Source organism: Leptonychotes weddellii, chromosome 8 (genome assembly GCF_054177405.1).
Source record: "Leptonychotes weddellii isolate Sample4059 chromosome 8, ASM5417740v2, whole genome shotgun sequence".
Classification (NCBI taxonomy): Eukaryota; Metazoa; Chordata; class Mammalia; order Carnivora; family Phocidae; genus Leptonychotes; species Leptonychotes weddellii.
Window position 1 is genome coordinate 85,502,936 of NC_138376.1, and position 15,827 is coordinate 85,518,762.

A 15,827-nucleotide genomic window follows, 5' to 3' on the forward strand; every position below is an offset into this window, starting at 1 on the left:
GTATGAAGTTGGGATCGTGATGGAACTGAGTAGATGAGGAGGAACCTACCCAGACAAGGGGCTCTGAGGCAGGGGACGGGCCCCTCAGCAGGCCTGCAGCGTGCTGGGCCTCAGGGGAAGCCACTGGCACTTTAGGTCACTGCATTGATTTGGGTTTATCTAGCTGCATTACATGCCCCAGAGCCATCATCCCGCTGGGCGGTCTCCAATCCACCACCACCTGGAAAGTGTGAAACTTGGTCCAAACAAGATCACAGAAAACGGTTCAATCCTACAGGCACACGTGTCTGGAAGCTTTTGCCTTTTTGGGCAATTTGCAGAGGAGCGGGTAGATTGTAAATGAGCACAGTCCACAGTCGGTGGCCCCTGCCTCTCTCCTCATTTTCACACCTCAAAAGGCAGGATGATGTGTGAGGATTCCTTTCTCTTTAGTTTCCCTCCTTAAGAAAGAGTAAAACTTTACCTTTCATCCTGTATTACCCGGCTAGCTATTTATACCTAAGGCCAGTGTCCCCTTTCCGTATTTGCAGAGCAGACCCTGACAGGCTGATGCCTTCCTAAGTGTCCATACTCCCCGATGCGGGGACAGTGGATTGTTCTGGGCTCACTTATCTGAGTCAGACTGTAGCTACTGACCTAGTCACTTGCTTACCTTTTGGCATAATGAGGAATTTGAGTGTCTTCAACACTAACTCTATTTTATTCCCAGTGGAATAAATACCTCAATCTTACTGGGCTAGGTGTTAGGCAGCAGAATTCTTTGAGAATTCCTTCCTTATTCAAAGCTGCTTCTCACTGAATAGGGAAGCTCCAGCAGTGACCTGGGATGTGTTACATGGAAGAGAAGCAGACTGCTTCCTTCTCTGATGGAAGTGAAGGCACCCCGGTTCCATGAGCTGAAGTGTCCATTAGCTAATCAAAAATTTAAGCTGAGTGTTCCAAAGAGTTGAAACACAAGGCAGGGCTGGGGCAGGACCTGGTCTCATTTATTCATCACTCAACAAATATTTGTTAGCTGTCTAAGGACTGGGAAGACCAATAGGAGTGAGATGATTTTTTTTTTTTTTTTTTGCCCTGAGGCATTCATGATGTATTGAGGAAGACAGACAAAAATCAACAAGGGTGCCAGGTGCTATGAAAGAGGCAGACTGTGAACGCCAATGGGGGGCGTGGGTTGGGCTGGAAGCATCTCACACTCCAAATCCCGAAAGAGGGGACGAAGGCAAATTGAAGGAGCCCCCACCACCATCTGGAGGTTAAAGTGTCTCTGTCAAACAAATAAACAAAATCTTAAAAAAAAAAAGATGCAAATAAAACATCTTTAACTTAAACGTTAGCATTTGGAGATATTGCAGACTTGATGTCCTTGAGTCTCAAATGTAAAGAATATTTGGAGATGCAGCTTTCCCTGCTGATTCAAAGGAAGCCAACTTGAGCCCCATGACTTCTTTTGATGTGGGAAGTGATCGCTGTTTGTTTTCTCTGTAATCACAAAGAATTTGAGCAATTCTTTTCAGAGCTTTTCAGAGCAATAACAATAGCTGTTCTTTTAAATACTCCCTGCATTTCCTATCCTCTGTTAGGTACTTGGCGTATAATTTTTAGAAAAACCTGTAAAAATAATATTAGTTTACCTATTTGGCAGAAAAGAAAATAGAGATATAGGAGGTTAGCTTAATAATTTAGTCACTCAGTAAGTTTTGGTGCAGGGTTTTAGTCCATGATACACAGCCTCTAGAAATCCCTGCTTTTTTTGTTATATTAAACCTGCACATTATAATCATAATATATTTATGAGTGCCTGAACCATGTCTCTAGGTATCTTCTAAAATGCTATAAAATGCTTATTTTTTAAGATTTTAAGAATAAGACTCATTAAACAATTTTAAAGAAAGGAAACAAACCAAAAATTAAGTTCTAACTTGAGGGATGGCAAGATATAAGAACAGGAATAGAGTCTCATTCTGACTCTTGCTATAAAATACTTTACTCCCTTGGACTTCAGTTTCTTTCTCTGGAAAGGAAAAGAGCTGAATTAAATGATCTTATGCCTCTCTCCTAACTCTAAGATTCTTTTTCTCCAGGTGAGGAAATGTGACATTTCTGTCACTGATGTGAACCTAGAGAGGGCTTGTTATATTAGAGTGATTGTCAAAACTGGACACATTCTTAAATGTGACGGTCAGGGGGAGAAATTCTTCTGGAGACCACACTACAAATATTGTTTTGAATTTAGAGTCCTAGCCATCCATTTTCTCTGCAGGATGTGTAGAGGTTAGTGTGCATTTCTTGGTTTCTGATGTTTTGCTGTAAGGTTCTGATTTAAAAGTTCATTTCCTTACACACCAGGAGCAGTGTTTGTAGGTCAAGCTCCCAAACTGTGAAATACTTGAACTCTCTAGGAAATATCCTGGGCATGTGATTTAACTTTTGGCTGACTAGGTCTTGAATGGAGCCGTTGGAGAACATGAAACAGCGAGAAAGGACCTCCAACCACTGGTGCAGGGACCTCATTTTATATCTGGCCTGAAGAGCATGATTAAGAATCTTAATGATTTTTGCCAGTCATCTTACTTCTTGATTATTAGTACATCCTTTCTGTGCTTCTGCACAAAACTGAATCCGGAGTGTATCTGCCTTCTCTGTTCCCATGCTCAGGAGAGTAAACACTCTGGATGAAAAGATACACCACCTGCAGGTCAGGGACATTGCAGACAACTGGTCTCCAGTCTCAGCTGGGTCCTCAGAAGCTCCTGTCAGTGCTTGTACTTGTTAAGAGTTGTCCAGGTCCCTCAAAGATTCCCCACACTCACCAAAGTCCTTCTGACTCCCTTTACTACCCTTTTCTTCTGTCTCAGCAGATGACCTTGCTGTCCCCACACTGAAGACACTTAGGTCCCAGGTAAGCCCTCCATCAGCCACCAGCAGGGTACCTACATGCTTCCTTCTGTTCACACCCACACAAGTTCCAACAATCTGTCTTCTGGCCTCAGAGGATGGCTTGCTCCTTTCTCAAGTGCAGGTCCACTAGGACCCCGACCTACATCACTGCCCGCAGGCCCCTCAGAACTCTGTGGCATCTCATTGTTAAGTCATGGCCCCACCTGCCTGCCTCACCAGCCTTTCCCTCTCCCAGGGTTCCCAGAAAACTAAACTGGACATTTCCCTCTTTAGACACCATCAAGGCTCTCTCTTCTTTGAGATTTCAAATGTTCAAGGGAGTGGGCTCAACCCCTAACTTTGCTTTCTTACCTCATATGGGTATCTGGCTTTTGTCCCCGCTATTCCTTAACTTCTCCCATGGCTGTCACCAAGAGTCCCTCAAGGCCAAGATGCAACTGACCTTTTCTGGTCCTTACCTTTCTGGGTCTGTGTGTTGCATTTGGCTAAGTTGACCTCTCTCTCTTTTTAAAAACACTCTCTGTATTTCCTTGGTTTCTCCAATGCTATGCCCTTCTGGTTTTCTCCATTCCATCCTGGCTGTGCTTCTCTTCCATATGGGCTTCCCTCTCTCTATCATCACTTAAAAGTTTGCTGAAGGTAGCATCGGGTGGCAATGAAGAGTGAGAGTTTCTGAATTAGATTGCCTCTTGCTATTTGTGCTTCCATAGATTCTTAACCCCTCTGTGACCCAGTTTCTTCATCTTTTATAATGAAATTAATTATGTTTCACATTGTTATGAGGATTAAATCAGATAATGCATAAAGTACTTAATATGGATTTTTCATTTCAAAGAGAAAATGTAACTGTTGTGAGCTACCTTAATTACATAAAGAAGCATTCCAAAATAAAGTGTTAAGCTTCCCAATTTGCAATAGCAGCTTATTGAGATTCCATCATGCTTTAAAAGGTTTGTCCAAGTGTAAATGTCCTAAAAACTATTTGAATAATGAAAGGTGTTTTTCTGAATTTGCCATGATAGAACCAATTCAACTTTTTAGTTATAGGGGAACATTTAGCACGATTTCAGAGCATCTGAGACTGTTTTAAAATACCTGGATTTCTAGTTTTGGTGACTACCTAAAGCCTTTTTTTTTTTTTTTAAATGTATAAGCTATTACAACTAAAAAGAAGATTCAAAACCACAAAAAATCTCAAAAGCCTTTGAATTTTTAGAATCACTCATACAACTTTTTTAAACTTGTCTTTATAATTAAAGCAAGCCATTATTACATTTTTGAAAAAATAAGTAAGTTCAACCTTTCTTTCTGATAAGTTAACAAAATTACCAGAGATTTATTGGCTCTTATATACAAATATGGTTGATTTCACACTTATATGTGGAGCACATCATAAATTAGAACAAATCACCACTAAAATGCTCACAAAAATTGAGATACATGCGTAAGAGAAAAATCTTAACAGTTTTGACTTGATATTTCTTCTATTTCTTCATTGACTATTTTAGAAAATTAAAAAACTATATATCAATATTTCAGATTTTTGATCCACATTTTTTTCCCTAAATCTCAACTTAACTATTTTTGATCAGCAATCTACAGACTGTCCTGAAGGTGCATTAACCTTTTAGAATGTGAAGATATTGTTCAGTGAAGTTTTTTATTCAGTAAATAGCGGGTATTTTGGTTCTTTAGATTCTCTAATCTGGGACTAGGCAAAGCATTCCATGTTTTAGGTTCTTTGCACATTTTGGCCTTACTAGGGTGACCGATTATCTTGATTTGCCCAGCACTGTCCTGGTTCTAGCACTGAAATCCTTTGTCCTGAGCAATTTCTTAGTCCCAGGCAAACTAGAACAGTCAGCCACCAGAGGCTCAGCCAAATCCTCCATGTAGCCTGACCAAAATTTTCTCCTTGTTTCAAAAAACAAAACAAAACCAAAAACAACAATAAACAACCATACCAAACCAAACCAAAAACCCCCCTCTACTTTCAGCTCATGTGTCCCCAATTAGAAACTCAAGACATCGATTGCATGTTGCACGGAGCTCCGCCAGGTTTAGTGTAAACATTCTCAGATCAAAGTGGATCTAGTTGGGTCTACCTTTTTGAGCATGAGATGTCTGCACAGATTCCATGTCTGCATCAAGAGCACTTCTATCTTTCCCATCCCCTCAGCACTTAGAAACTGGACGTATGATTAAAGACTGCAAGCATCTTTGCATCTGGTAATATAAGAGTACAGTAATATGAGAGGAGATCCAGCTCTTGACTTTGTGTGGGAAGATTATTCACATTTTAGTTCGACTCATTTCCAGCTTACTAACCACTGAAAGGTGCATCTTTTACTCCCCCTGGAGGAGATGGAAAACGGCATCAGTTTCTAGGACGTCCCACATTAGGGAGACACGGTGAAGGTTGGCAGCAAGTGGCAGGGCCATTTAGTGACTTACCCCAGCCATCTCTGCTTCGTGGTGCAATTTAAGGTAAATGAATGGTTCACTCTGGGCTGCAGGCCAACTTAGCGGCCCTGGGGAAAATCATTCTCACACCCACGCTTGATGCGCACACACACCCCACAACTCTCTTTCCTGCCTTGCAGCCCCCCAGATGAGATCCTTATACTCAAGGAAGCAGTAGGTTCTTTCACTGCCAGTCTCTGGGCTACAAGAATCAAAGAGCAAAATGGATGTTTTCCTCTGAGAACTGGCACTGAACAGAAGGAAGGAAACGACTTCTCCAATTCAAGCATGTTTTAATCTCTGGAGAAGTGGGGACTGGGGAGGGGCAGAACTGGCTGAGGAATCAGTGGGAAAGTCATCAATTTTGTCTCTTACCCCAGCAACTAAGATTCTTCCTTTATAGTGCCGCCCACTCCTTTTTCTTTTTTCAAAGAGTTTGGATAATGAACAATCACTTTCTAAATTCTCAAGTTAAAAAATCTCTCAGTGGAGGAAGAACAGGGAGGTTTTGAGTAAATCTCCAAATGCTGGAGGAATCCTTTATAAACACGCTCAGAAATTTCAAGATTCACACACACCTCATGAATATCCTGCCCTAACCTAAGCTAAAGAATCTGGTACAAAACAAATCAACAATTCTTTATTTCTTCTTTTTGGTACTTTCAATATTTTAAAAGGTCAACTCGCATTCCTTAGTTCTTTTTAAGAACTATCTATTGCTCAAAGATAGAGTGAGCAGTAAATACTATTGTGGTCCACTTTTAAAAATGACCGCCCAGTTTGACTTGAACCTAATTACAAGGACACAACTGGACAAATGCAGATGGGGATCATTCTATAAGTCAACTGGCATGGACTTATTAACAAAATGTCAATGTCCTGAAAAACTTTAAAAAAAAAAAAAGTGGTGGTAGTGGTGGGCTGTTCTGGAATAAAGGAGATTTAAGAGATATGAAAAGCAAAATAATTCAATTCTGGGACCAAAGTTCCTCACTCATCTCTACTGGTTCTAAGGAGATTGTAACTCAGTACCCATTAGGAAGTAGAAATAAAGTCTAGGTTCAATGGACACACTGTTTCCAGTGCTATAAAGGGATCTTTCAAATATAAAGAGCTCTAGTACCCTTGCTTTTGATTGTGGTAATGATATTGTGATTATGAAGAATTCCTTCACTCTTAAGAATCACATGCTAAAGTATTTAGAAGCAGAATGTCTTGATGTCTCCCACTTATTATTTTTTTAATCAGTAAAGACAGATGGAGAGAGAGAGAAGGCAAATGTTAAACAAGCAAACAAACTCTAGCTTAAATATTGATTTGGAGCTCACATTGGAAAAATTCCCTATTGCATATCATTCAAGGCCATACAAGTCCACAAGTTCACCATTTGGCTGCCGAGCCTCCAGCTATTCCCACATGTTCTAAAGATCTGCCTCTAGTCCGGCTTCCATTCAAGTTCCATTCAGGCTAGCAGGAAGAGCTTTACTGTCTGAAAAGGTGTGTCAGAGCAGAAGAATTTCTTACAGATGTCCCTTATAGAAAGATTCCAAATTCGTTTCTCTCAATTAATTTTTCAATCAGTTTCTACACCCATCTCATTATATTTTTAATTTAATTTGCAAATAAAATGGCATTTGCATTTTCTTGAGTAACTTTGTCCCTTCAATTACCTCTCATTTCCATTTCTAGAATCTCAATTATGTTATGATATGACGCGCCACAATAATTGCGTTGTAAAAAGTCATGAACCATGATAATAGGGAGGCTATTCATAAAGATATTCCCTCACTGTCTATTCACACTAAGGGTCCGATTCATACATTTGAAAGAAAAATGCCACGATTATGTGAGCTAGTGGAGAATCTTTGTTTTAATAGGTCAAATAGCTCAGGGTACTAGGCCTGTTCATGTGTGGGAGTTTTTGAACATGGTTTTTAAAACAAGCCCTTGGGGCCTCCTATTTTAAAAAATATCAAAAGTAGTTTGATATAAATTCACCTTTGTTTAAAGAAAGGATCCTCAGTTCACAAATTTGGCCGGTCTATTCTTTTTTGGGGGTCATTGTTTTGGAGCACCTGACAGCACATGGTCTGTAAAGATCAATTTTCAGCAGCTCCTTGGCAAGATGGATAAGTTTTGCCCCAATTCATGAATACCTTTGAAAGACTCATCTCTGTGTTACTCAGTCTTTTGCCACATGTACTTGAAGGACCAATATTCTTTTCTCAAAAACCATTCTGTAATTCAATTAACTTCCATTAGAACTTAGCATCACTATGCTGGGCACTGTGTTGTGCAATGTAAGGGAGAGATGGGGGAGTAAGATGTGCCCTCCTGGCTTCTAAGGAGAATGTGACCAGCAGGGAATAGAAGATACATGTACACATTATTCTTACCTTACCTATAGTATGATATGTTGCCTATGGGAATTGTAAACAAAGCGTTGTCCTGGCTTCCTTACGCATTGTTCTGGCATAATTAAAGGCTCCTTCCTCATGGTTCAGATGCTTTGCCCCCTTCACCAAGAGTGGTGCAGCTGCACATTATATCGTGGTTAGTTGGGTTACCAGCCTAGAGTGTGAGTTTCTTGAGCTAATTCCATGACATTTCATTGAATACTTTAGCACCTTTCAAATTTTGTGGTATATGGTGTAGCCTTGAAAATTATTGTTGCCTAAAATGAATGAATGGATGGATAAATGATGATTATTGAGAAAGCCTGGATGTCTGTAAATTCTCCCATGATCAGATTGATACAAGCTTCAGGTTTTGGAGGCTTTTGGTTTCAATATGTTACTGATACTGCTTGGTGAACCCAGGGATAAAATCACTATGGTAAGGACAATGAACAGGAATTCAATTGTCTCATCTATGTTTTTTTTACTGCTACTTTTCTTCATTTGTAAACAATTGAATCCTGTAACAAGCCTTCAGCTCTACCACCATGATTTTAGAAATTAGCTTCTGTACCTCCACTCTGTACTTGCTCAATTTCAGTTTGATAGTTTCCTTATTACTTCCCTGTAGGATAAACCCTATCCTAGGCTGACAGTTCAATTCTGGGACCACAGAGGTCCTCACCAATCTCTATTGGTTGGTAAGGAGATTGTAGCTCAGTATCCATTAGGAAGTAGGAATAAAGTCTATATTCAATGGACATACTGTTTCCAGTGCTATAAAGAAAGCTTTGAAACGTTTTTCAAATATAAAGAGCTTTAGGTCCATCTGATTACTTGGATAGGAGAGGGAAGGATTAACTCACTTTCAAATTACTTGGGTTAAAAGTAATATTGTTATAGAGAGCAATGTGTAATATAGAGATGGCTTAAATTAAGTATCAAGAGGGCAAAGCTATTAGATGAGTTATAAATCCTGGTACTCAAAACAGTGAATGAGTGGCAAAGAAAATAAGAAATATACACTTTTTCTTACTTGAGAAGATGTGAAGGAAATGGCAGCAAGTATATAAATGCTGCTGGTAGCTTCTGCCTCTTTGTGGTATAGACATTTAGATGGTTTGAGTGGCAATTAAATGGAAGTTGCTCTACATACATTATCTACAGTCCTCACAAAACTATACATTAGGCTCTATTTCCCTCAGGTGATATCTGGGCTAACTGAGTCTCAGAAAGGTTAATTAACTTGGCCTAGGGAGACATCCCTGGAAACCAAACCCTGCTCTATCTCACTCCATGAGCAAAATATCTACATGAACTTACGAAATTAATAAAATGAATGTCTGACAGTGACCTAGTTAAGGCCTTTAGTGGTAACAAGCTTGAGAGATGGTAGTGTCGCTTCCACATTAAGCCAGGTCTGACCTCAGCATTTCCAGCCTCTGGATGGTCTTCAGCACGGGACGAGGTCAGCATTCTCTCCACCTTTCCCCAACAAGTCTTGTCTTCATGAAAATCACAAGATCAGATCTATGTCCCTGAGTGAACTTAAGTTTCGTTTGTTTGCTTGTTTGTTTTTTACCTCTCAATGACACTGGATGTTTTAGCTTTCCTCTAACTGTTAGTAAAATGTTCTTAACCATGTTATCAGAATCTCAGATCTAAGGGACATATATTATTTTGGAGGTTCTTCCTATTGCACGTGAGATTCTTGAGGCTGTGTCTTCTGTAAGATTGGCTGCAGAAGCACCTGTGTGTTAATTATTCTGTGTATAATTATTCCTTGAAGATATATTTACCAAGTACCTTCTGTCTGTGAAGCATGATGCTAGCTGCAGGATAGGCTACATAATTTGCAAGTCCCAGCTCAAAATAAAAAAGTGGGGTCCCTTGTTCAAAAATTAAGAATTTTAAGATGACCACAGCAGAGCATTAAGTTAGGTGTAAAGCTCTTCTAAACCTTCCATGCAACTGTATAGATTGGGCGTCTCTAAAGCTGACCCTGGCTAGGTGCTCAGGATATAGAGGTGAGTAGAAACTCTTGCCCTCATGGAACTCATGGTCTACTAGGAGAGACAGATTAGAAACCAATAATTACAGCAAATATTTTGGTTATTTGGTAATAGTAGAAACGCAAGAGTAATAATAATTATATACGAAGTACTCCAAAGGGGGAAAAAAAAAACCCCACGATTCTCTGAGTTTATCAAAGGAATGGGACTTAAGCCTGGGCTCTGGGAAAGATTTACAGAAGTAATGTTTTAAAGATGGGGAGAAATAAATGAGGGATGAAGGGAAGGAGGAGTCCCTCAGGTCGATCGAATATTTCATCAGTACATGCTCAGATGCTAAGGGGAGGGGCTTAGCCCATCCTATAATTGGATGAAGGATCCTGTATACGGGGGACAAAGGGAAAGGATGGTGGGAGTTAAGACCGCAGAGGCAGATAGTGCCCAGACTAGGCACTGAGGAAGGATATTGGTCTTTATCTTAGGGACAGTGGGGATCCACTGAAGGGTTGTAACCAAGGGGCAGGCAGTGGGGGGTCTGAGTAACGGAAAGACAGGAAGGGGGGCAGAGGAGACGAAGGGTAACCATTTAGAGGCTGTTGTGGTGGCCGAGACTGAGTCAGTGGCTGAGCCTGGGACCATGGCTGAGGCGATGGGGAGACGTGGCTGGCTTTGAGAGGTGAGCAGTTTGGGCAAGCACCTGCAGAGGGGAGGGGAAAGCAGAGAGCTGCTTGAGCCACGAGCAGGCTCCTGGCAGCTGTTTAAGATCAGGGCCCCAAATGACGTTTTGCTTGGCCTTGCCCTTCCTAGAAACGATTTGTGGAAAAGGGGAATAAATACATATTTGTAGCATGGGAAAGAATGAAAAACTTCCCTCTTCTACTAATCCATCTCACTTTGGGGGAGAGAAAGATCAGTGATTTTGTTTAGTCCCCTGAGTAGAGAGCGCAGGGGGTGGTCCAAGTTAGAGGTCTGAAGGCCCGTCTAAGTCTCCAGATGCGGGTGTGTTCTGGAGTGTTGGCTTAGTCCAGTGGGGAAGCGAACGGCTGAACAGCTGAAGTGCAGAATTTTCGCTGTATTCTCCCTCACCTAAGGGATGGCAAGTGCCTTTGCAACTGTTAGCTTTCCTTGAAAAGGGACGACTGACCATTTCGGGAAGATCTGTAGAGATAGGAAGGCTCAAAAGCAGGTCTTTCTTGCAAAAGTTCTTTAATTAAAACTGGCTGCCAAAAACCAAAACAGAGCAAAACAACCGGTTTCTTTGGTATCATTAATTAAAAAAAAATCATAATGGAGCCCTCTCAGTCTTTGGGGCTGAGGAACAAGAGGGTAAGAACCAACTCTGAACAAAATCACAGTGGGAGTCCCTCTCCCTTCTCTTTTGATGAGCCTGCCCTCCTCCCCACTACACTGCTGCTGGGATTCCTATTTCTTTTCAGATGCTCCTTTCCCAGGGACAGAATTCTCACCTATTCAAGGCATCATCCTACAACATTATGCTCCCCAGAGTAATTTTTGCAAGCTCATACCTGTCATATTAGGAGAAAATGTATTTGAATCGTGGCATTTCAAGCTCCCCCCTGCCCCGCCCCCCCCAGCCAATGCACAGTGCTCTCAGCAGTTTGCCAAATCCTTGCAAAGCTGTCCCGTCCAGGGGTCACTGGTATCAGGCTCTAGTTGTGTGCCTGTCATGTACTAGGTACAGAGTATAATTACTTAGTAAATCCTATTAAATTGAAGCCCACCATTATTCATTTATTAGTGGTGTTGATGATTAGGTGAACTACATCCATAATGAAATCCTATTTGAATTTCACAATCTCTTCCCCCACTGACCTATCAGAATCGCTGAGTTCCGCTAACAAGCCCTTATGTCACGCTTCAGTGTTATGCATTATTTCCTTTTCTTTGGCCTCACTCTTGCAGAGAAATGACCAGAAATTAGATCCCAAGATGAAAAATAGGAGAGGATGGACCAAATATGGCCCTTTGGATCTTCAAACAATTGATACCCGATAATCCTAGAAGAGCAGGTGACACAGACCTGCATGAATATTTTCTTTTCTTCCACGTATCCATCATTCAGTTGTCTTAATCAGCGTGGATGCTTTGGGGTTTATTAAAAAAACCACCAGAATACCTATTGGTATGTTCTCTGTTATGTTCAGTTTTATAAACTGATTTCCCCTCCGTGAGACAATCCATCTTAGCTAATTTTACTCCACTGTTCCTAAAACCATCATCCTACAAATCTCAACGAATCTAACTGCATAAGGGTGCATATCTCATTTGTGTATGTTTCTCATAGTCCTAAGACTTCCCACAAGCAAAAGGAGAGTGATGCTCCTTGACTGGTTTCTTTCTGGCCATCGAGGTTAGGATCCCGCCTAGTGATGGAAGGGACTCCAGTTCCTACGGAGACACGGTAGATGGCAGTGTGTTACACAGATTCCTGAGCTTGGCCACCAGTCACAGGGGCGGATGACTGGGAAGAGATTGAGTCTCTGGACACGAAAGTTGTTTTTTTCCAGCCCAGTAAGAGGAAGAGGTGGTCCTCCTAGGAAATGATTTCTCTGCATAAACTTGGTTTTGCTGAATCAGTACTGCAGTTATGTGAACTGCTTTGACCCTCAAGAATGTTAAGCTTCTTTCATTTAAGTCTGCAGAAAGTCTGAACTTCAAAACTCTTCTTCAATGCATGGCATAATCTTTCAATTATATGATGTGCTGACCTTCCCATGCTTCATATTTTATTAATCCCTAAAACAAGATCACTCTGGGCAAACTACAGATAAGCCCGCTAGACATTTCGTAAGTACGTGCTGAGTATACCAGGACTCTGTGGTTTGACTCTTCAACATCATGAGTAGACTAATTTGAGCATTCAGTGTCTACTCACAAAGGCCACATTTAATTAGGTGACCGTGTTTTCTTTGGTTATTTTAAAACATTTTTATATTTTTGCGTATTTCCCCCAAATTTAATGTTCATTTTTCACTAGTCCTAAAAGGTACTTAAGGTAATTAAAGTTTTTATTACCGAAGAGATAGACAGCTAGCTTTGTTGAAGATTTTAAAATTGTGAGTACTTTATTAAAAAGCAAAGAAATCATTTTTAATATGCTGCTCATTATTAAACACTAGCAAAGGAGAACTTTGTTCACACCCGTAGCAGATATTTTTAAAAAGGGCACTTCCCTAGGATAGGAACTCATAGAAGAAAGGAGAAATGTTGTATGTAAATCATGTACAGCACTTAATTAATAATTTAAGTAGCCACACACCTCCGCTCACACTTTCCCAACCTTCCCTTCTGTCTGGCTTTGCTCTGACCTCTGTTTTGCTGTGTGTGTGTGGCCTGCCTGGCCTTTCCCACCTGGACAAAAATGCTACATCATATTTATTTTTCCAGATCTCTTTGTCCATTTAGATTTCAGACCTCTACCGTCTCCTGGAACTCCCAGCTTTGGCTTTCTTTGGCCTGACTCGCTCTGCAGGCCCACAGGGCCCAGTTAGGCTAAAATGCTAGGTATTCTCAGTGTTGCATCTAGTGCCCCGGAGGCCTTTGGATTCCAGAATCATGTCGGTGGTTGCAGGGGTCTGTTTCCCCAGTGGCTTCCACACAACTTCTTTTGGGGATTGCCTTTCCCCTTCCTCTGAATGCTGGCGTGTCCCAGAGTTCTGCCTTAGGCCCTCCTCTGCCACACTGCACAGCCTTCGTGGGCAATCCCAACCGCTTCGCTGCCCCCTAGGTACCACTTACACGTGGGCATGAATCCCTTCCGCTCCGGTGTCTGGAGCCTCGGGCTCTAGAACTGCAGATAGCTCCACCTATAGGGACACGTAGATGTCTTGCTGCCATCTTTAGTAGGGGCATGGGTGGAGGAGTTAGTACATTATCTGTGGTGGGAATACATGACTTAATCAATACGTTCATTGCAAACTATCAGTCCACAATACATGCTATATGCTTTCTGTGGATAGTCATCAATGGTTAGAATTATTTTAGGGCAGGAGGAAGGCTTGGTTAGAAAAATAAAGCTACGCCAATTACTTCCATTTCATTCACAGAGGAGAGATGACTTGACATTGTTTTCAAAGGCCTTTGATGCTATTTCAAGAAATGAGCATGACATGGTATGAAGGTTTGGAAAAGAGGATGTCCAAAAACATACTTAAGATATGTTGTCCTTTGTTATCTATATGTAGACGTGGTTAAAAAGATATATGCGTGACCAACAGTCCATTACATACCACAGAGTGCCTGGTCTACTTCTCAACATTATTTACCTTGTCCTCTATTTGTCCTACCTCCCTTAATTATGCTGTAACATAAAAATTGTCGGCTGTGTCAGTCCTGCTTTTTGGATGCCCTTAGTATTTAGCAGAGTATCTCAAGAGAGTAGATACTCGATCAGTATTTGTGTGCAAGGTGTGAGGTGTTGCTGGCTCCTCGGGAGCGGGACAGTTATCTTGCTTAGTTTATTTGGATTTACCTCATGACAACGGGCAGCGTGCTGCTAAGACACTGTGCTGCGTTAGGCGATAGCTGAGTGGAAGATCTGACTGCACAACGCAGCCAATGTTGTGTTCACAGGACTGTGTTGACTTAGCTAACCAGTCATTACCATTTCTTGTTCTGCAATGATACTATGCTAAGTAACTCACAAACACACTAAACTAACTAAACTAACTAAAAAGCTAATGCCCAGGCATTCAAGTACTAACGAGGACATTTAGAAATTTAGAAGGTCCAATGAGTCACATCCCTCTCTTCAAGTAGGTGATCAACTATCAATAAAATGCAAAATATGGCAGAAAATGTAGATGGGATCCAGGGTTTTCAATCCCTAGATGAAGTCTGATGAGTTACTATGACTATCAAGATAGCATGGATCTGTAGTTCCAGAAGCTAAAAAAAATTAAGTTAGCTTCTGTTTTAATCACACTTTATTTATTTTTTACAAAAGATTTTGTTTATTTATTTGATAGAGAGAGAGACAGCGAGAGAGGGAACACAAGCAGGGGGAGTGGGAGAGGGAGAAGCAGGCTTCCTGCCGAGCAGAGATCCCAGGACCCTGGGATCATGACCTGAGCCGAAGGCAGATGCTTAACGACTGAGCCACCCAGGCACCCCTAATCACACTTTAATTGTATTGGGTTGTATGCATAAAATATAAAAATCACAAAATACTGATTTGACCAGGGTAGAAGTTGGTTTCTGTCTCATGTGAAAGATGACTAGTGGTAGGCAACCAGAGAGGTATAGTAACACATTGAGGGCACACAGCTTGACAGAGTCTTAAATTCATCATCTGAGAGCTTAAGATGGTAACAGCATCTACTTCATGTAGAGCTACAAGAATTTAATGCTAGAGAACAGGTGCAGTGCTTAGAAAAACACCTGACAGGGCGTAAGTGCTCAGTAGGTATGATTTATTAAATGTGAGGGAACCACAGATGAGTCAAATCACCACGTTAATAAATGTATAACTAGCATTGCAGTGATGCATGAAGGAAGGATGCTGGGTACTATGAGAGGATATAATAGAGGTTTCCAACCTAGTCTAGAGAACAGTCCCCTCAAGAACCAACATCCCGGCTGTATCTGAATGATGGGTGAATAGGTATTAGCAGCGTGGTTAGCTGGCGTTGGTTCTATTCAGAGAGAACCAACTTTTCTGAAGAGTGAAGGAGCACAGGGAAGAAATGAAAGAAGGTTTGGGGCGTCTGGGTGGCTCAGTCGGTTAAGCATCTGACTCTTGAGTTCGACTCAGGTCATGATTTCAGGGTCGTGAGATCAAGCCCCACGTTGGGCTCCATGCTGGGTGTGGAGCCTGCTTAAGATTCTCTCTCCCTCCCTCTCCCTCTGCCCCTCCCCCCCAGCTCATGAGTGTGCGTGCATGTGCTGTCTCTCAAAAAAAAAAAAAAAAAAGAAAGAAAGAAAAGAAAAGAGAAAGAAAAAGAAGGTTTTATGTCTAGATTTTAGAGGGTGAGGCTGGAGAGAGAGGCAGAGTCCAGGAGGACATGGTAGGGACTTTGCCACGTATCTGAAGAGT